This window comes from Gavialis gangeticus, unplaced genomic scaffold (genome assembly GCF_001723915.1).
Source record: "Gavialis gangeticus isolate Ggan-Ray unplaced genomic scaffold, GavGan_comp1, whole genome shotgun sequence".
Lineage (NCBI taxonomy): Eukaryota > Metazoa > Chordata > Crocodylia > Gavialidae > Gavialis > Gavialis gangeticus.
In genome coordinates, this window is record NW_017728995.1 from 24,075,680 (window position 1) to 24,090,599 (window position 14,920).

General features: G+C 43.5%; 1 protein-coding gene across 3 annotated transcripts in view; it reads left to right on the forward strand.

The window, feature by feature from the left end:
• LOC109288002 (calcium-activated potassium channel subunit beta-2) overlaps positions 1–14,920 on the forward strand; it is a 238,249-nt gene that overhangs the window by 63,952 nt on the left and 159,377 nt on the right. The window lies entirely within an intron of this gene.

Here is a 14,920-nt window from a genome sequence, read left to right on the forward strand (position 1 = left end):
TTAAATACTTTATGCACTTATGAAGCAATAGCCTCCTAGCCACCACCTTCCTTAGCCCTTTGCTCTAAGCAGACTGTTGTTTAGCTTGCTGAGTCAAGTGCTTTGACCCAGCACCATGTATATCCTAAGCGTGTGTGTGCTGACCAATGTGCAGGTTTGGGGCCTTTACCCACAAGGTTGCATTCTCCCCAGCACACTCACACATGGTCCCTGGCAGTTTCTCTTTCCTAGAGGGCCATTTCCATATTTCTAAATGGTTTTAGATTGAACAGCAAGAAGTGATGAAAAGAGTGGGGGATCAGCTGCCTACGAATTGACATATCGCAGGTATTGAATGCTTATCTTGCAGCCACCTGATAGCGATCATACAGACAACCTAATTGACTCTAGATAAAGAGAAGCAGAATATTCCCCTGGCTGGGTAACCAAAAGGGTGGAAGGGGGCAAATAAGAACTGTGCAATTTTTTTCTTGCTCTTTCATTGTCACAGGCTTTCAGAGGTGTGTGTGGGGGGGGTATATTTACAGTGTCCCTGGAATCGGACTATAAGCTGTTCTTTCAGAGTTTATTACTCGCAATTAGGATTCAGTGTAGTACAATATAAATCCTGAGGCACGACAATTTCATTCAGAACATTTCATGCAAATTACTGAAAAATCTTCATTCCCTTAAGTAGTCTGCGCCTTACAGACTCTCAGACATATATTTCCCAAGATAGATATTCATTCCCCTGGTATGTAGTATTATATTTTCCATTTCTAACACTTACACATGCACGGATAGAAGTCATTGTTTAGGCAAATAGAGTTCTCCTCAAATAGAGTTTTCCTCATCTTTTTTCCTCCAATACCTGTTGTATTTTCAGGCATCAGAAAACAATCACAAATTAGATCTGACAGCAACTCGCCAACTCCTGAGGTTTCAGATGTGTGCTGTTTCATGCTGTATTGTCTCTGCCAAATCTTTGTGCATAAGAGGAGCACATAGTTCATGAAAGCAGCGGTTCATCATTAATTAACTCTAATTTACTCTTTTGGGTTAGGCCGACATCATGGAAAGATCTTGCCTTATGGTAATTCCACATTCTCCCTTGTGGTTTAAAAAAAACCTACCAAGGCATGAAGATTAATTATTTAAAAGGAATGAATATGAAACTTAAATACACAGAAACCAACAGCCAGAAAATGCAAAGTAGTAGAAATTCTGATCAGTTCAACCTAGATCCCTCAGCTAAGATCAGGGCTCTGTGGGGTTAATCACTATGCAAAATGTGTAAAAAGAGAAAGTCCTTGCTAAGAAATATTCATGAGTTGATGGGAACAACATTATCTTCAGATCATAGATGGGGACAAGGACACACAAACTAAGTGCCTTGCCTGAGGTCTCATTGGCAGGCCATAGCAAAGGCAGGAATTTAGGTTGCCTAAATTCAACCATAATGCACACGATCCTTCCTCTTACATTCACCCAGTTCTTACAGTTTCTACCCTGCCATAGTCCACCAGGCTGCAAACCATTCTTGCTGAGAAGTTGCTATCTATGATCAGGCAAAGGATCCTAAACCAGATGGACTATATCTTCCACATTGACCGGTATCAAGCTCGATAGAAAAACGCTAGTAATCCCACAACTGCCAAATCCAGGATAACCTGCCCTTGTTCCTAACATCCAGGGATTAGCTTCAACCCTCAAGCATGTGGTTTACATATCCCCTCCAAAATCTAATTTGTTAGCATTAAATATTATTCAAAACATTCATGTTGCCTATGTAAATCTCCACTCCCTCTCTGAAATGCAAGCCCTTTGCAAAACCTTCTGTCGTCACTCTACTTAATGCAGTTTTTGGTGAGGGTGATAATGTGCCGATAGCATTTGGCAGGTGTGTTTTAAAGTGGCAATTGAAGGGGAAGAAGGTAGGGAAGTAGTACATGCGTTTGTGAATAATACTAATGTTTGCATGCAAATCATTAGGCCTGTGAAAATCTTTCCAGACTTGTTTTTCTGGTTTGTTCTTCTGGATTTTCTGTCTCGACATTGGTCATTACCCTGCCATTTTTATATTCACTTTGACATTATCCTTATATAGCCAGATTCACTTGTATGAAAACTAGGACAAAGTCTGTCTTCCCTGGTATGGGTGAAAAGTGAACTTCAGGTTTTCAGGCATGACTACTTAGTATTAAAACTGTCTCCATGCTCATCTAGCTGGGAAACAGGCATAGTGACATGGAGTCTGTCTGAGCAATTACAACTAAGCAAAGCAACACACTTGGAAGAGTAGATACTATACAGGGCAAGAACTATAACTCAGATTTGTTTTTTAATGTGCAATAAGGAAAGTAGAGATTTTCATTTTAAGGAATACACTTAGCTCCCTTTTCAAGACCCATTTATGCTGGGGGCAGTAGGGCAGGTGGGAATTTTTTTTTTTTAAGTACTAATGTAACTACTAGGCTAAAGCTGGAGGGGGAGTGTGTGTCCATGTGCATATACATGCATGCATGTGTACAAAATAAAAAATGCACATATGTAATTTTCTTCTTCTCTTTCGACTGTAAGCCCTTCAGAACAGGTACTGTGTTTGCCTCTGTATTTTTAGACCAGCCAGTACAATGACATCCTGTTTTTGACAGGGACCTTCAGATACTGTTGATATATAAATATTAGATGATGATAATAAGGAAAGCTGGGTCAGCTCATGGACGATCCGTGAACAGCAAATGGCAAATTCATCACATAAATTATTGATTCATAACTAAATTTACAAATTAAACAGCACATAAATTAGCTACGCGTAAGCGGAAAAAGCAGGTCTGTAGGTAAAAGTGTGCACAATGCCTTGTATAGGAAACAGCCCTTGGAAGCCAGGATGGCCTGACCAAAGGGTTAAAACACATACCCCTTCCATCCCTTGCTGCAGCCTTCTTAAGCCTTCATCAATCATTGCTGCCCTGCGCCAGGATCTACATTCTACCTTTTTAAATCTGACCCTTCCTTCAACAGGGAGTAACTTCACCAGCAATATTTCTGCTTACCCTGTCTTTTATTGAAATATAGTGAACCAGAGTTTCAGTGAAAAGCATCTACTTCCACAAAAAAGTTTTTATCCCCCCCCCAAAAAAAATCCAAACACCTGAAATGTATATTTTATGGCCCAAAACTGAAGTTCCTTGTGGAGATGCTGTTGTGTTGCCTTCCTGATTTGCAGTTTGTCAGCCTCATACAAGTTCCCCAGAGATGACATCTCTTCTGCTGCAAATGGCCGGGGTCTCTGTGCGATGCACCACAGCACCTCAGCAAGAGGGAGGCAACTCTGGTGCACCCCAGGAGGTTTCGTTGGTCTAGAAAGCTTGGTCCGTAGAGGAATAAATGTACCAGATGCTGAAATTATTGCATCTGTGAGACACAGTAACAGCATTTCTGAATCTAAAAAAAAATATTCATTTGTAAAGAATGTGAGAAGTGCCAGATTGGTTCAGCCCAATAACCAAGCAGCCCACTATCATGTCTCTGACAGTGGCAGGAATAGTAGATGCTGTGGAGGACGAAGATATGAACCGAGCATTTTTCTATTCAGTAGTTTTGGTCTTCAAAAAAGTCAAAATTTTCTCCAGGAGAGAACTCATTTTCTAGAAACAGCCAGATTTCAATGGAAGTGAGGTGACTTGTCTTCCTCCTCCTGCACTGCTAGAAAGAGCATGCAAAACCTAGCAGGCTGCTCATCCACCTCCCCCATGGCATGTCCCTCGCTTCTCCCTGCAGGCCCCTGTCCAGCGCCTCTCAGGGACCAAACAGCTGCTAACCCACCACCTTTGAGCTACTTGCCACAAACTCTCTCTGATCTCTGCTGCCATATCCAGCTTGCCCCTGGCTGAGAGAGGGCCTGGGCCATCCTGGCCAGGGAAAGCGTGAGCACGCAGAAAACAGGGACCACGGTGCAAAGGCAGGACTGCACTTCTTCCTGAGCAAGCTGCATCAAAACAGAAGTCAGCTCAGCTCCTCGCTCTTGGGCACAAAGCTCTGGCACGGCTGACAGTCTATCACTTTTATAAACACTAATAGCCCTCCTCTCTCATGTTCCTAAACAAGAAACAGAGGGGAACAAAACAATCGTCATATATTATTTACCCAAATGACTGCTACAGCTCATTTGGAGGCAGCCCAGTGTTTTCAGCTTTAACCCATATTTACACTCATGCAAATGCACATTTAGCCTTTTTATAAACACACCAGTAGAAGCGAGGAATGGACCCAGCCAGCATCCTTCGCTGCTGCTCGAGTGAAACTCCCGCTGGTTGCTGCGTTGCTGACAATAGGAGTGTGGCCTTGATAAGGACTTCAGGATTCACCCACCGGCCTCTTGCAAACTCTCCTCGACTTCCCTCTGACCCCCCTGAGCACCGGACCTTGCTGCCACTGTGTGATCTAGGCAGAGGTATACCTGTTTTGTTACTTGGAGGGGAAGGTCGGGGGATGTTGGTGGCGGGTAGAGAGAAGGAGGGGTTCGGAGCAAGTCTTACCTTACCTGGAGCCCCACTGCTGCTACTGCTAGTGACGGGGTCACTGTCCCCTGACCTAGCAGGGACTCAAGAGATGGCGGTGCTTGGGCTGCTGCTCCTGCTTGCTGCAGCACAGGTCCCCTCGTCCCCCCCAACAGCTTCAGCAACCCCTGACCGTGTCCCCCAATGCAAGCTCCCAGAGGCCTTTTCTCAATCTGCTCCCTCTTTGCCCACCTCTAGTTACAACAGTATCAGAAGCCACGTAGCCATGTTAGCACAACCCTTTACTGGGACTAATTTACCCTGAAAATCTCGTTGTGCCACATAGACATGTCTTAGCATAGAAACCACTACATTTCTTCTGTAAAAGTATAATGTCTTATAAATGTACCACTCGAGTGATAATGGGAACATAAACTCACCTGGCCCCCGGGGCAGTTCTGCTCAGGTGAAGGCAGTGTTCCCACTTTAATCACACCCTGTGATATGCACTGTGCAGAAAGGTACCGGTAAGTTTATGGCCTGGATTTCACAGGTGATTCGGACACAGACAGGGCACTGCTTGGGGGCATTATGGCTAGGGACAGAAATTACACAGAAACTGGTACGAGTGATTGAAAATGGCTTACGTGCACTGAACTTCTGTTATGTTACAGATTCAAACCAATTTTCAAAGTGGCCAAAACTGGTTTAAGATAAACCTGGATGGATGTAGTATCAGACTTAACTGATTTAAGTTAATTCAGTTTATTGCACTTCTGTCCCAGATCCCCCTCCAGATTCAAGTTAACTCACTGTCTCTCAGCATCCCAGGATGCATTGTACCTCTGCTCCAGCTGAGCAGGGAGGCATGCTCTAGTAGCCCCCAATTTCTGGCCTGGACCACTGCAGGCATATGGCTGCATGTCCAATGTCAAAAGTAAAGGTCTGTTCACTTGCTTATTGGTTCAATCTACACAGCTTAGGCTAAGCTGCAAAGACTGAATCTATTCTTCCTCTGGCTTTTTGACTGTCTGCACTTAGCCTATGTCAGCATGTCATGCCAGGATGCCCCACAACACATGGAAGGGAGTTCATAATCATTTTAAACTACCCCAGCCTTGCTCACAGGCATATTGTTCATTGCCAGAGGACATCTGATTGTCCCAAAAGTAAGCCAGGGTCATTTTCTAGTGCCTGTGCATGTATCTATGCAATATGGACTTGGAATCAGGAGAGCTAGGGTGTCTTCCAAACTCTGCTACTTTCCTGCTCCATGGTCTTATGCTCTCTTTTCTGTCTTTAAAATGGGGATACTGAAGCATACCTTCCTATCCCAGGCACTTTAAAATCTGAGTGCCATGTAAAACTGTCCTTTCACCGCAAATGTCCTTTCAACTTCACAGACACTATGAGAAAGACAATACTGGGCTAGCTGGACCTCAGGTCTGACCCAGTGTAGCATTTCTTAGATAGGCCATGAGAGCTGAAATCTGTCAGCTGGTCTGCTTATTAAAAACAGCTCAGCGACCATTATTTTTATTTAAAATAAGAAAGGTAGCACCGCTCCATTTCACACAGGCAGGGACCTGACCTGGCTCATTCAGAGCACACCAAACATCACTTCTTTAAAAAAAAAGAAACCAAAAAAAAAAAACCTTGCCTGCTCTTTGCAGCTTTCATGTCAGTGTTGGGCATCCTGGCAGCAAGAGCCGGTGGCCAGTGAAGCCTGACTGAGATTTCTACCCACAGCTGAGCTAGTCAGCGAGGCGGCACTTTGGATTTGGTTCATGGCTCTTGTTCCGCCTGTTCACTTTTAAGTCCAGGTGTGAAGCAATCAGCACTGGGATCCAAACTCATTGCAGTACATTTTCTCCTGCTCCGGGACGTCTATTTTATCCCTCCTGCTCTAGGGGCTATCATTAGGGTTTATTTCCAGATAGCACAGGGTTGCAGTTGCAAATATTCTCTTTTGCCTCCCGTATCTAATCAAGGCTTTTTAAATGAAATATTGAGAACAAGAACTAGGAGGTCAACTGCAAAGCGAACTAGCCAAGGGAGTGTGTTTTCTTTCTGGTTCTTCCTCCAGCTGGTGATGTTTACTGAGCCCGGTCATGTTTGCAATTTTCTTTAATTCTTCCATTTAATGCTCTACCCCCCTGGTGGATCTTGTGGCCAAGTCTACCCAAGCCAAATCATGGGATGTGAGGATGGTTGAGTACAGCTGCCCCACGGTGCTCTTCACTGATGTGCTAATCAGTTATATATGATTCTGCCATAGTAATTGCTCAGCAGTTCAAGAGATAATGAGAAATGACTGGAGCTGCAGAGAGTTGTTCGCCAGAGTTGCAAGTTGTGCGTGTAGTGCATGCACTGCAATGTGCATCCAGACGGCCAGGCAGAGGAGAACAATGGCATTGTTAGAATCAGCCCTTTGTTCAGCCCCCTGGCTGAGCAGGATTGTTTGCTGCTTTGTCGGCCTTAATTATAAACGACTTACATTTCCCCACCACATGCCTTGAAAGAGTCTAATAGACGTTCCCATTGACAAGCATGTCAGCTATTCCGATGAAATTGTCTTTCAGTCATTTTCAAAGTGTTCTTCCTTCTTATACCCCCTCCCCTGATGACTTCAAGCAGGTAGTTCTCAGTTGTTAGTGGTAGTATCCTTTAGGCATACGCCCAGCGTGTCCTGATCCTCTGGCACTAAAGCATCCAGAAATGTGTAGCACCTAAAACCTGGTCTCTCACATCTCATCCATTCCTGTATTGCAGTGAGGTACCCTTACCTATACAGACATAAGTTCTTTATTCAATAAGACAGGGCCACGAGTCATGGAAGACAGTCCAGCCTTCAAAAGAGATACAGCAGATGATGCACAGAGAAGGCGGAAGTCCTGAATATATGAGAATAGCTAGACGCTTCTGACTTCCTGCAGAAAAGCAATTGCTCCCAAGTTTCAGAGAAGTTTGGAAACTCCTGTGATGGCTCAGGAGTTGTGAGAGTTGTAAACTGATGGTAGAAGAGAGTCCTAGAGACAATTGGGAAACATAACATTTTCAAACTGCTCCACAGAAAAATGGAGGTGGCATGAAGGGATTCGGTGAAATGTTTTAGGCTTCATTGCCACCCACTTATTTTTCAACAGGCTCTGAAATTACCCTGGATTTATACCAGTTTAACACAAGTATGGGCATGTGGCTTTCCCTCTCTCTTCTCAGTTTGTTGAGGGTTTTGTTCTATAAAAGCTATGTTTGTGACCGGCTAAATAACAGCTCTTGGGACAAATATAGGCCTTGAAATAGTAATTTATACAGGCTTTTGCCCATAAGTAGAGAAGCCCTAGAAGTCTGTGTATACAGACTGGGGTTGCACTGTTATATTTCCATAAGTGTGCTATTGTTGGCTCAGCTCAAAATCAAATCAGTCAAGTCAGTCCTGAGCCTGCTGCAACTGTTAGGGCACCTTAGAAGCTGTACATCAGTGGTGATTCTTTGGGCAAAGTGACCTGGTGATGCCAATCTCCTCTCCAGGTATGGATGGCCGTTGGCTTGCCAGGAGCTCATACGCCTTTTGACAGGTCTTGGTTTTAGTCCTGCTAGGTGTCCGCACACCATCCTCACCCAAGCTAGCCCAGGCGGGGGTGCCAGTTTAGTTGCCAGCAACCCAAGCATGGAAACAGGCTGAACTGGTTTACATGGTAGCAGATAGCAGACCAAGAGAGGCCTGGCCTGCCAAGATCAACTGTAAACATGGCAACATATCAACTCCATTTTTATTCAGGAAGCAACAGGAAGAAAATCTCAGACAACAATCCAGTGAAAAAGCGAAGCATGTACTTTAAGCATTTGAATCGTCCCAGTAAGTTATGCATTGGAAGTGGAAGTGCATTTTTGAATGTCTCTCTGGACCTCAGTATCTGGTTGGTCAGTTAGCCCATCCTTTTTGAAGGATGGATTTGTTACGCCATATTGTATATTTTCTATTGCCTTATACAACTCCCTGTAGGACAGGGTCCCATTACAGAAAAATCCTCAGTCCAGTTTACACCCATGTTATTTTTCATCCTCATGGTTGTCTTTTCATCTCCTCTTGCTAGGGAGATGTAGTTGTTAGCTTCACTTCTTTATAGTATTCATTTCTCCATTAGCTTTAAGGAAGCTGTCGCTTAGCTTAGCCTTTGGTTTGGTCATGATTGAAAAACTTCATCTCAGTAACTTTATTATCTCCCTGGCAATATTTCATAGATATTGCCCTCCCAGCTAGGCATTGTTTATATTGATATCTTAACTAGTGCCTGGCTGGCAGGACAATCACGGTAAAATATTGCCAGAGATATAAGACAGTTATTAAAGTACAAGATAAATAGGGGGCTTCGCATTTAACTGGTTGTTTCCATTTGATGGAATCATAGTGATGTTTTCTGTGCATGGAGCATCCACTTCCACAACAAATGATGAGATGGAAAGTGCCCCTAAATGTAGGAAATAAATCCTACAGAGAGTGGCTGAATAACTGCTTCGTTCTGATCTGAAGTTTTTCATGTGCTGCTCTGAATTACCTAGTTTGCCAGAAGTGACTGACTGCTTCTGGGACTGTGTGATAACTGATAATGCACTCTGGAGTCATTAAGGTTTATCATGTAAATCTTTATCTGAGCATTTTTTAACTGCATATTACTTCATGATAAACTGTGATGGCTCCTCTGGAGCTGTTAATACGAATTAGGGTGCGTACTAGGCATAGTAGAAGGCATTGGGAAAAGTAGTTATTACACACGCAGAGTAATCGGCTTTTGAAAATGATTTAATACTGCGGCTACAATTTTCTTCCCAAACACCGTCAGTGATCAGATTACGCTGATAAACTAATCACTGGGTAAATTTCATTTTCTTACATAAAAGCCAGCTTTGAGTTAAAGAACCCGGCCAAAAAAAAAAGTCTGAGATTGAAAATAATTTATAAAAATCAATTTGGAGATTTTAAATTTGGTATAAAGGAAAGAAGAACCAATGTCAAAATAAAAGTCCTTGTAAGTGGGGGGTAAGTTTGAGCCTTCTGCTTACTATACTGTTACCTCTTCTTCCACACGCTCTTCTCCCTGCCCCCAGCGCGCACACACTCTCATCGGTGTCTTGCACCTATTGTGCCTTGTCTTTATCCTCGCTTGTTTGCAAACCATCAGGACCACGCGAGACTTCAGAAACTACAGGGAAATTCTGGGCAAGCTGAACTTTTCCACCCAGGGGAACTTATAACATCCTTCAATTCCCCTGCGCAATATGAACGTTTCATTTCTACCTGGGAGAAATTTTACAATCTTTGCATTCTCCTTTGCCTGAGGAAGGGCACATGAGCTGGAAAGCTTGCAAAAAAATAGGACTTTTTTTTTGCAGCTATCTAGTTGGTCTAATAAAAGCTATTGTCTCTAACAAGAGCTCTGTTTTGGGCAAGCTGAATGCATTTACCCACCTGGGATTTGACACAGTCAGTGCCACTAGCCAAGGATTTTCACTTGCCACAAGTCAGCGGGGCTTGTTTATACCTGATCCAAAGAATGGATTAAGCTAATGCAGTGATCTCAAGCTGGATCTTAGTGTTATCATCACAAAACCACAGGCGGGATCGTACTGTTATCATCACAAAATCATCACCTTTCCAAGTGACTGTGAGAGATGCCCAGGATCCAGCTAGTTGTGAGGGGATGAAAAGGGAATGAAAGGGGAAGGAGCACTAACGGGGTCCTAGAGGTTAGGAGAGCTGTAAACTCACAGAGCTCTTGTCTCTTCCCAGCACGGTCAGCCTCTCTTTCTGTAAAGCTAAATGAACTAAACAGTGTTTGTAACACCATGGATACAAAAAAGGAAAAGCCCGCTCACTGCCTCAGTAAGTGTGGTTTTCCAATCATCACTTACATTTTTCTGCCATGTTCTGTTAACTTAGTACCATCCATGCAACTGCAGGTGCCCTGCTGACAAAAGGCCATTTGTTTCCATACCCATTATTTTTTTCTTTGTTGAAAGATTATACCAGGCAGAAATAGACTGCAAGAAATAATGTTTTGTTTGTGCGTTATGCCCACATGGATCTACCTACAAAATTCTTCCTTCGCTGGTGCTATGGCTCTCTTTGCATCAGGCACGTATATTTTATTGGCAGACTAAGATGGAGGGAGGATTCAGGTAGAGACATTGTTTGTCAAAACCACATTAAGTAAACAGCAAACTCCCCAGATACGATCCACTTTCAATCACTTGTGGCTTTTTTGAGTAGACAATGGATGATCCACCCCTGCATTATTCCAACATTTAAAAAGGAAGCTTGTGGGTTTAAAACTTCGGCAAGACCTGTTGAAAGCAACATCATCCTAACTGAGTTGTGTTAAAACCTTTTTCAATGGCTCTTTTGTTCCACATGATGCATGATGAAATTTCTGAAGGGGTGTTTTCCTCCCCTGCGGTGCTTACCATTTTTTCATATAGCCAATCTACTTGTTTGTAAGAATAAACTTTTACCTTCTCGCCCCCTTTCCATGGGAGAAGTTTGTTTTTACTATGGCAGCCATACATCAAAGGTAGGCATGCTTTTTTTCCCCCACTCTTTCTTCTAAACAAAGATTTCAATATCTGTCTCGGGGATGCCTATAAAAACTTGTTTCTACAGATGTCAGTCTGAAACGTTTCTTTATTTATGAGCAACATCAGACATAGAATAGACAGATGCACAGTTAGATTAGGTCTGCTCATCTCGCAGGTGCAGGCTAGAGTGCCTTGGACGTATTCCAGGCATCGGGGCACCAAACGGAAAAGCTGTCAGAATAATGTTGCACTTTTATGATATGAAAAGCAATGTGTAGGACTGGGTTTCACAATGTTCCAGCAATCTTACTCACACAGCCAGGAACAGCTTTATTAAGCATTATAGGACCGTTGGGAGGTATAGCAAAAGTGATAATTTATATGATAACGTAAGATGATAATTTATGGGGTATTCATTTACATAAATGAATGGTATGGTCTATTGCTGTCTGTGCAGTGCTAGTCTCTATGCAATTTCACATGGTACAGCCTTCAATATTCTGCACTTATTTAATAATAAAGAATCAGCAAGCTTCTGTGTGATATCCTATTAATCCAAGCTAAATAAGAGGCTTTAGCATGCTGTGCTCTTGTTGCTTCCCTTTCCAGTCTATCTGGTCATAGACTTTGCACCTATATTTAATGTGACATGGACATGGGATTGAGACAGTCAGTCACAGGCAAACAAATTAGGGGGCATAAATTAACACCTCTGATGTCCAAGACAGTATTACAGCTGAAGCTACCAGCCATGCACATATTGCTCAGCCCATCACTTGGCTTTCAGACAACATTTAATGTCAGCTCAGGGCCAGCTCCTGCATAGCATCAACAACGTCTGCTTGGCCCCGGGGTGGGGGGGTCATCCCCCAACTTTCTTAGAAGACAGTTCCTGTCTGTTCTTCCTTGTGCTGCTGTCCAGCTGGTCACGAAAATCATTTGCTACTGCTACAACATTAGTGCAGCCCTATGGGTGCTAGGGAGAATAAGTACTTGAGCATTTCTGCAAGCTCTCATCTAGATGCAATGATGGTGCGAAACTAGTCTGTACCACTCTACCACTACACTACTCCTGTCACGGTTCCTATCACTGGTAGAGCTGCACCAGAGTTAGAGCAAATAGCTGCGATTTACCCCAAAAGATGTCGATGATGGAGAACTGACTTTAAGAAACTGTGCCAGTAGGATCTACGGGGTAAAATGCCCAACAAGTGTCCCAGTGGGCTACAGCCTTCTGAGAATATTTTCTTACCATGTTTGTGACATATTTACCTCGACAGCTTACGTGGATACAAAAATCTATCACAACTGTTCTGGGCTGTGACTATGTTTGAAAACAGCTTTGGAGAGGACTGTAAGCTAGTCTAGTTGGCATTTCAAAGTAAACTTTGCTGCAGTCTGGTGGCATTCATAGGAAGAGCGTGCACGTCCAGGTTTGGCAGGGCAGAGTGTCTACAAAGGGGAACCACCGTGACTTTCATTTGAAGTTGCTGAGGCAAAGAATGAATTTTACCAGCAGCAAGGGCAAGGGAAAAGTTGACAGTAGCCTCAAGCTCGTGCTATAGGGATACACCATGCCAGTAATTGAATTGTCTTCCATTAGAGAAGCTGATAGCAATGCAGCATGCTTCAGTTAACCTGCCAATGCTGGAATTTCCCACCCCGCATGCAACTTGTGCCCCATACTAATGAACTCTGCATTAGGACTTGTCAGCAGAAAATCCCTGTCCCGGTGCCAAGAAGTTCACTTCCTTGAACAGTGAAACAGTCGTATGTGCTAGATGCAATGTTCCCCTCCAGCTGAGCATTGTGGTGACCGCGAGGTCCCAAGGGAGTCTGATGGGATCATGGGGCCGCTGTCAAGAGATTTTCCTCTGTCTCAAAGCTCTTAGGAACATCCCCAAGGTACCGGAGACTTTCTCAGCACTCCCATGGGATCTGGTAGTCAAGGTGGTGCCCAGCAGCCTGGAACTTGATTTCCCTGGGCTGAGTGACTCTACTTCCAGAAGTACATAAACAAATAGGGCTGTCAGGAGACTAAGCCCTTTATACAATTACCTCTCTTTGGGGAAGAAAAATCTAGGCGCTGTGTGCTGCCGTCTGTTTTTGTCTTCTCTATCTGAAAATACTCTGTTCTCCCTAAATTCAATTGAGATTCTGCCTAAAAAAAAATCTGGGCCTGCTACCAACTTTACTTGAGGAATTTCACCCTCTCGGACCGATTAAGCAATCAGTTAATGAATTAGGAGGCTTTCCCTGAAGCAAAAAAAAAAAAAATCAAATGTCAATTATTGCGGTTTTTAAAAAAAATAAAACTTACACAACCATAAATCTTTACCTAGGCTTCAAAAACACCGTGTTTAAAACTAAATGTCATTAGGAATACTATTTAACAGGCTTTGAAGGACTCTTTCCTAACAGTAGTGACTTATCCTTCATCAGCAAGTACAAAGGAAAAAAGTGCTTGGCCCAGATCTCAGACACACGCATGCATGACTGCATAGCTTGCAGAATTAGCTGCTGCATGTGCTGGGGTGAGACTGGGGATGGGATAGAGTTCCTCTCACCCAGATTGCTGCATCACAGCCGGAGCTAAAGATGCAAACTTGGGATCTACTCCAAGCTTTCAAAACACATCTCCATCCTCTAAGTAACAGAGTGGGTGTGTGGCAACAAAGATTTTGGTTTGGGAGATGGTTTCCTCCATGTTCTTGTCTAACAACATTTATGTGCAATAGAATCTGGGATATGATTCAGGCTCTCTCTTATAGCGATCAAAATCGTCAACAGCTGATGGCACTCCAGTAACAAAAACTCAGGATCTTTAGTTTTTGATGGAGAAGCCTCTCCTTCACAAAACAATTACTAGCGCTGGTTTTTATTAGCACCTGGGCTGACAGTCTGCATGGCCATGTTAAGGACTCAATGGGATGGGAAAGAATCTATTGTCGGGAGATACTCCTTTAAAAATGGAATTAATGAACATTGCTAGAGCAAAACATTTGCATTGACCTTTGTGGGGGGAAAAAAAAACCAACAGATAATGGAAGCACAGTTAGAAGAAAGACCATGTGGTCAAACCGGTATCTAAATTAAGCTTGTGGAACCAGTCTAACTTTGGGTACAAGTATGCTTTCTTGGGGGAGGCCATTAATCTTTCACCTCTATATGCTTTGCTTCCCATCCAGTTAGACAAAAAAACATCTATTTTCAAGCAGGGTTTGTATTGGCTCTGTCAGGTGTAAATCTTTTGTCATTTCTAGGGGCCTGTGGAAGAGTTGTCAGTGGTTAACTGTATCATAAGCGGCTGTTAGGTCAATGAACACAGCTCTGGTGATTTGGCCTCTTTCAAAACTGTCCTCCATATGTTTAGTTAGATTGAGCAGCTGGCTCATTGTTGATTTTTCCAAGGCAAAAGCCACCCTGTTCAGGGATTAGATGTATGGGGCAGCTAGTTCAATATCAGTCATTCATACAATTTGTATACGTGTGGCATAGCAGAGAGATAAGTCTGAAACTCTTTGGGTCAGATGGATCTTTCCCTGGCTTCAGGAGCACCACTATAGCTAAGTACAGACAGTCAGAAAGCCTGAGGGTGACTTGATTCAGTCTTTGCTGCTTAATCTAAAATGCAGAGATTAAACTGAGAAACAACTGGACTTTTTATTCAAGAAATGCAACCTACAGTGGCTCAGGAGAGAAGCCAGGGCAGCAGGGAGGGGCACAGGGTGCGACAGCATGGCTCTCTGGCACATAGCCAGCATGGGCTGTGTGTTTGCTTCCCCTTCCTGCTGTCCCCGAGGGATTTGCAGTCCACAATCACAGCAGCGGGACTCTGCAGGGTTGCTCATGATTTCCTCTTC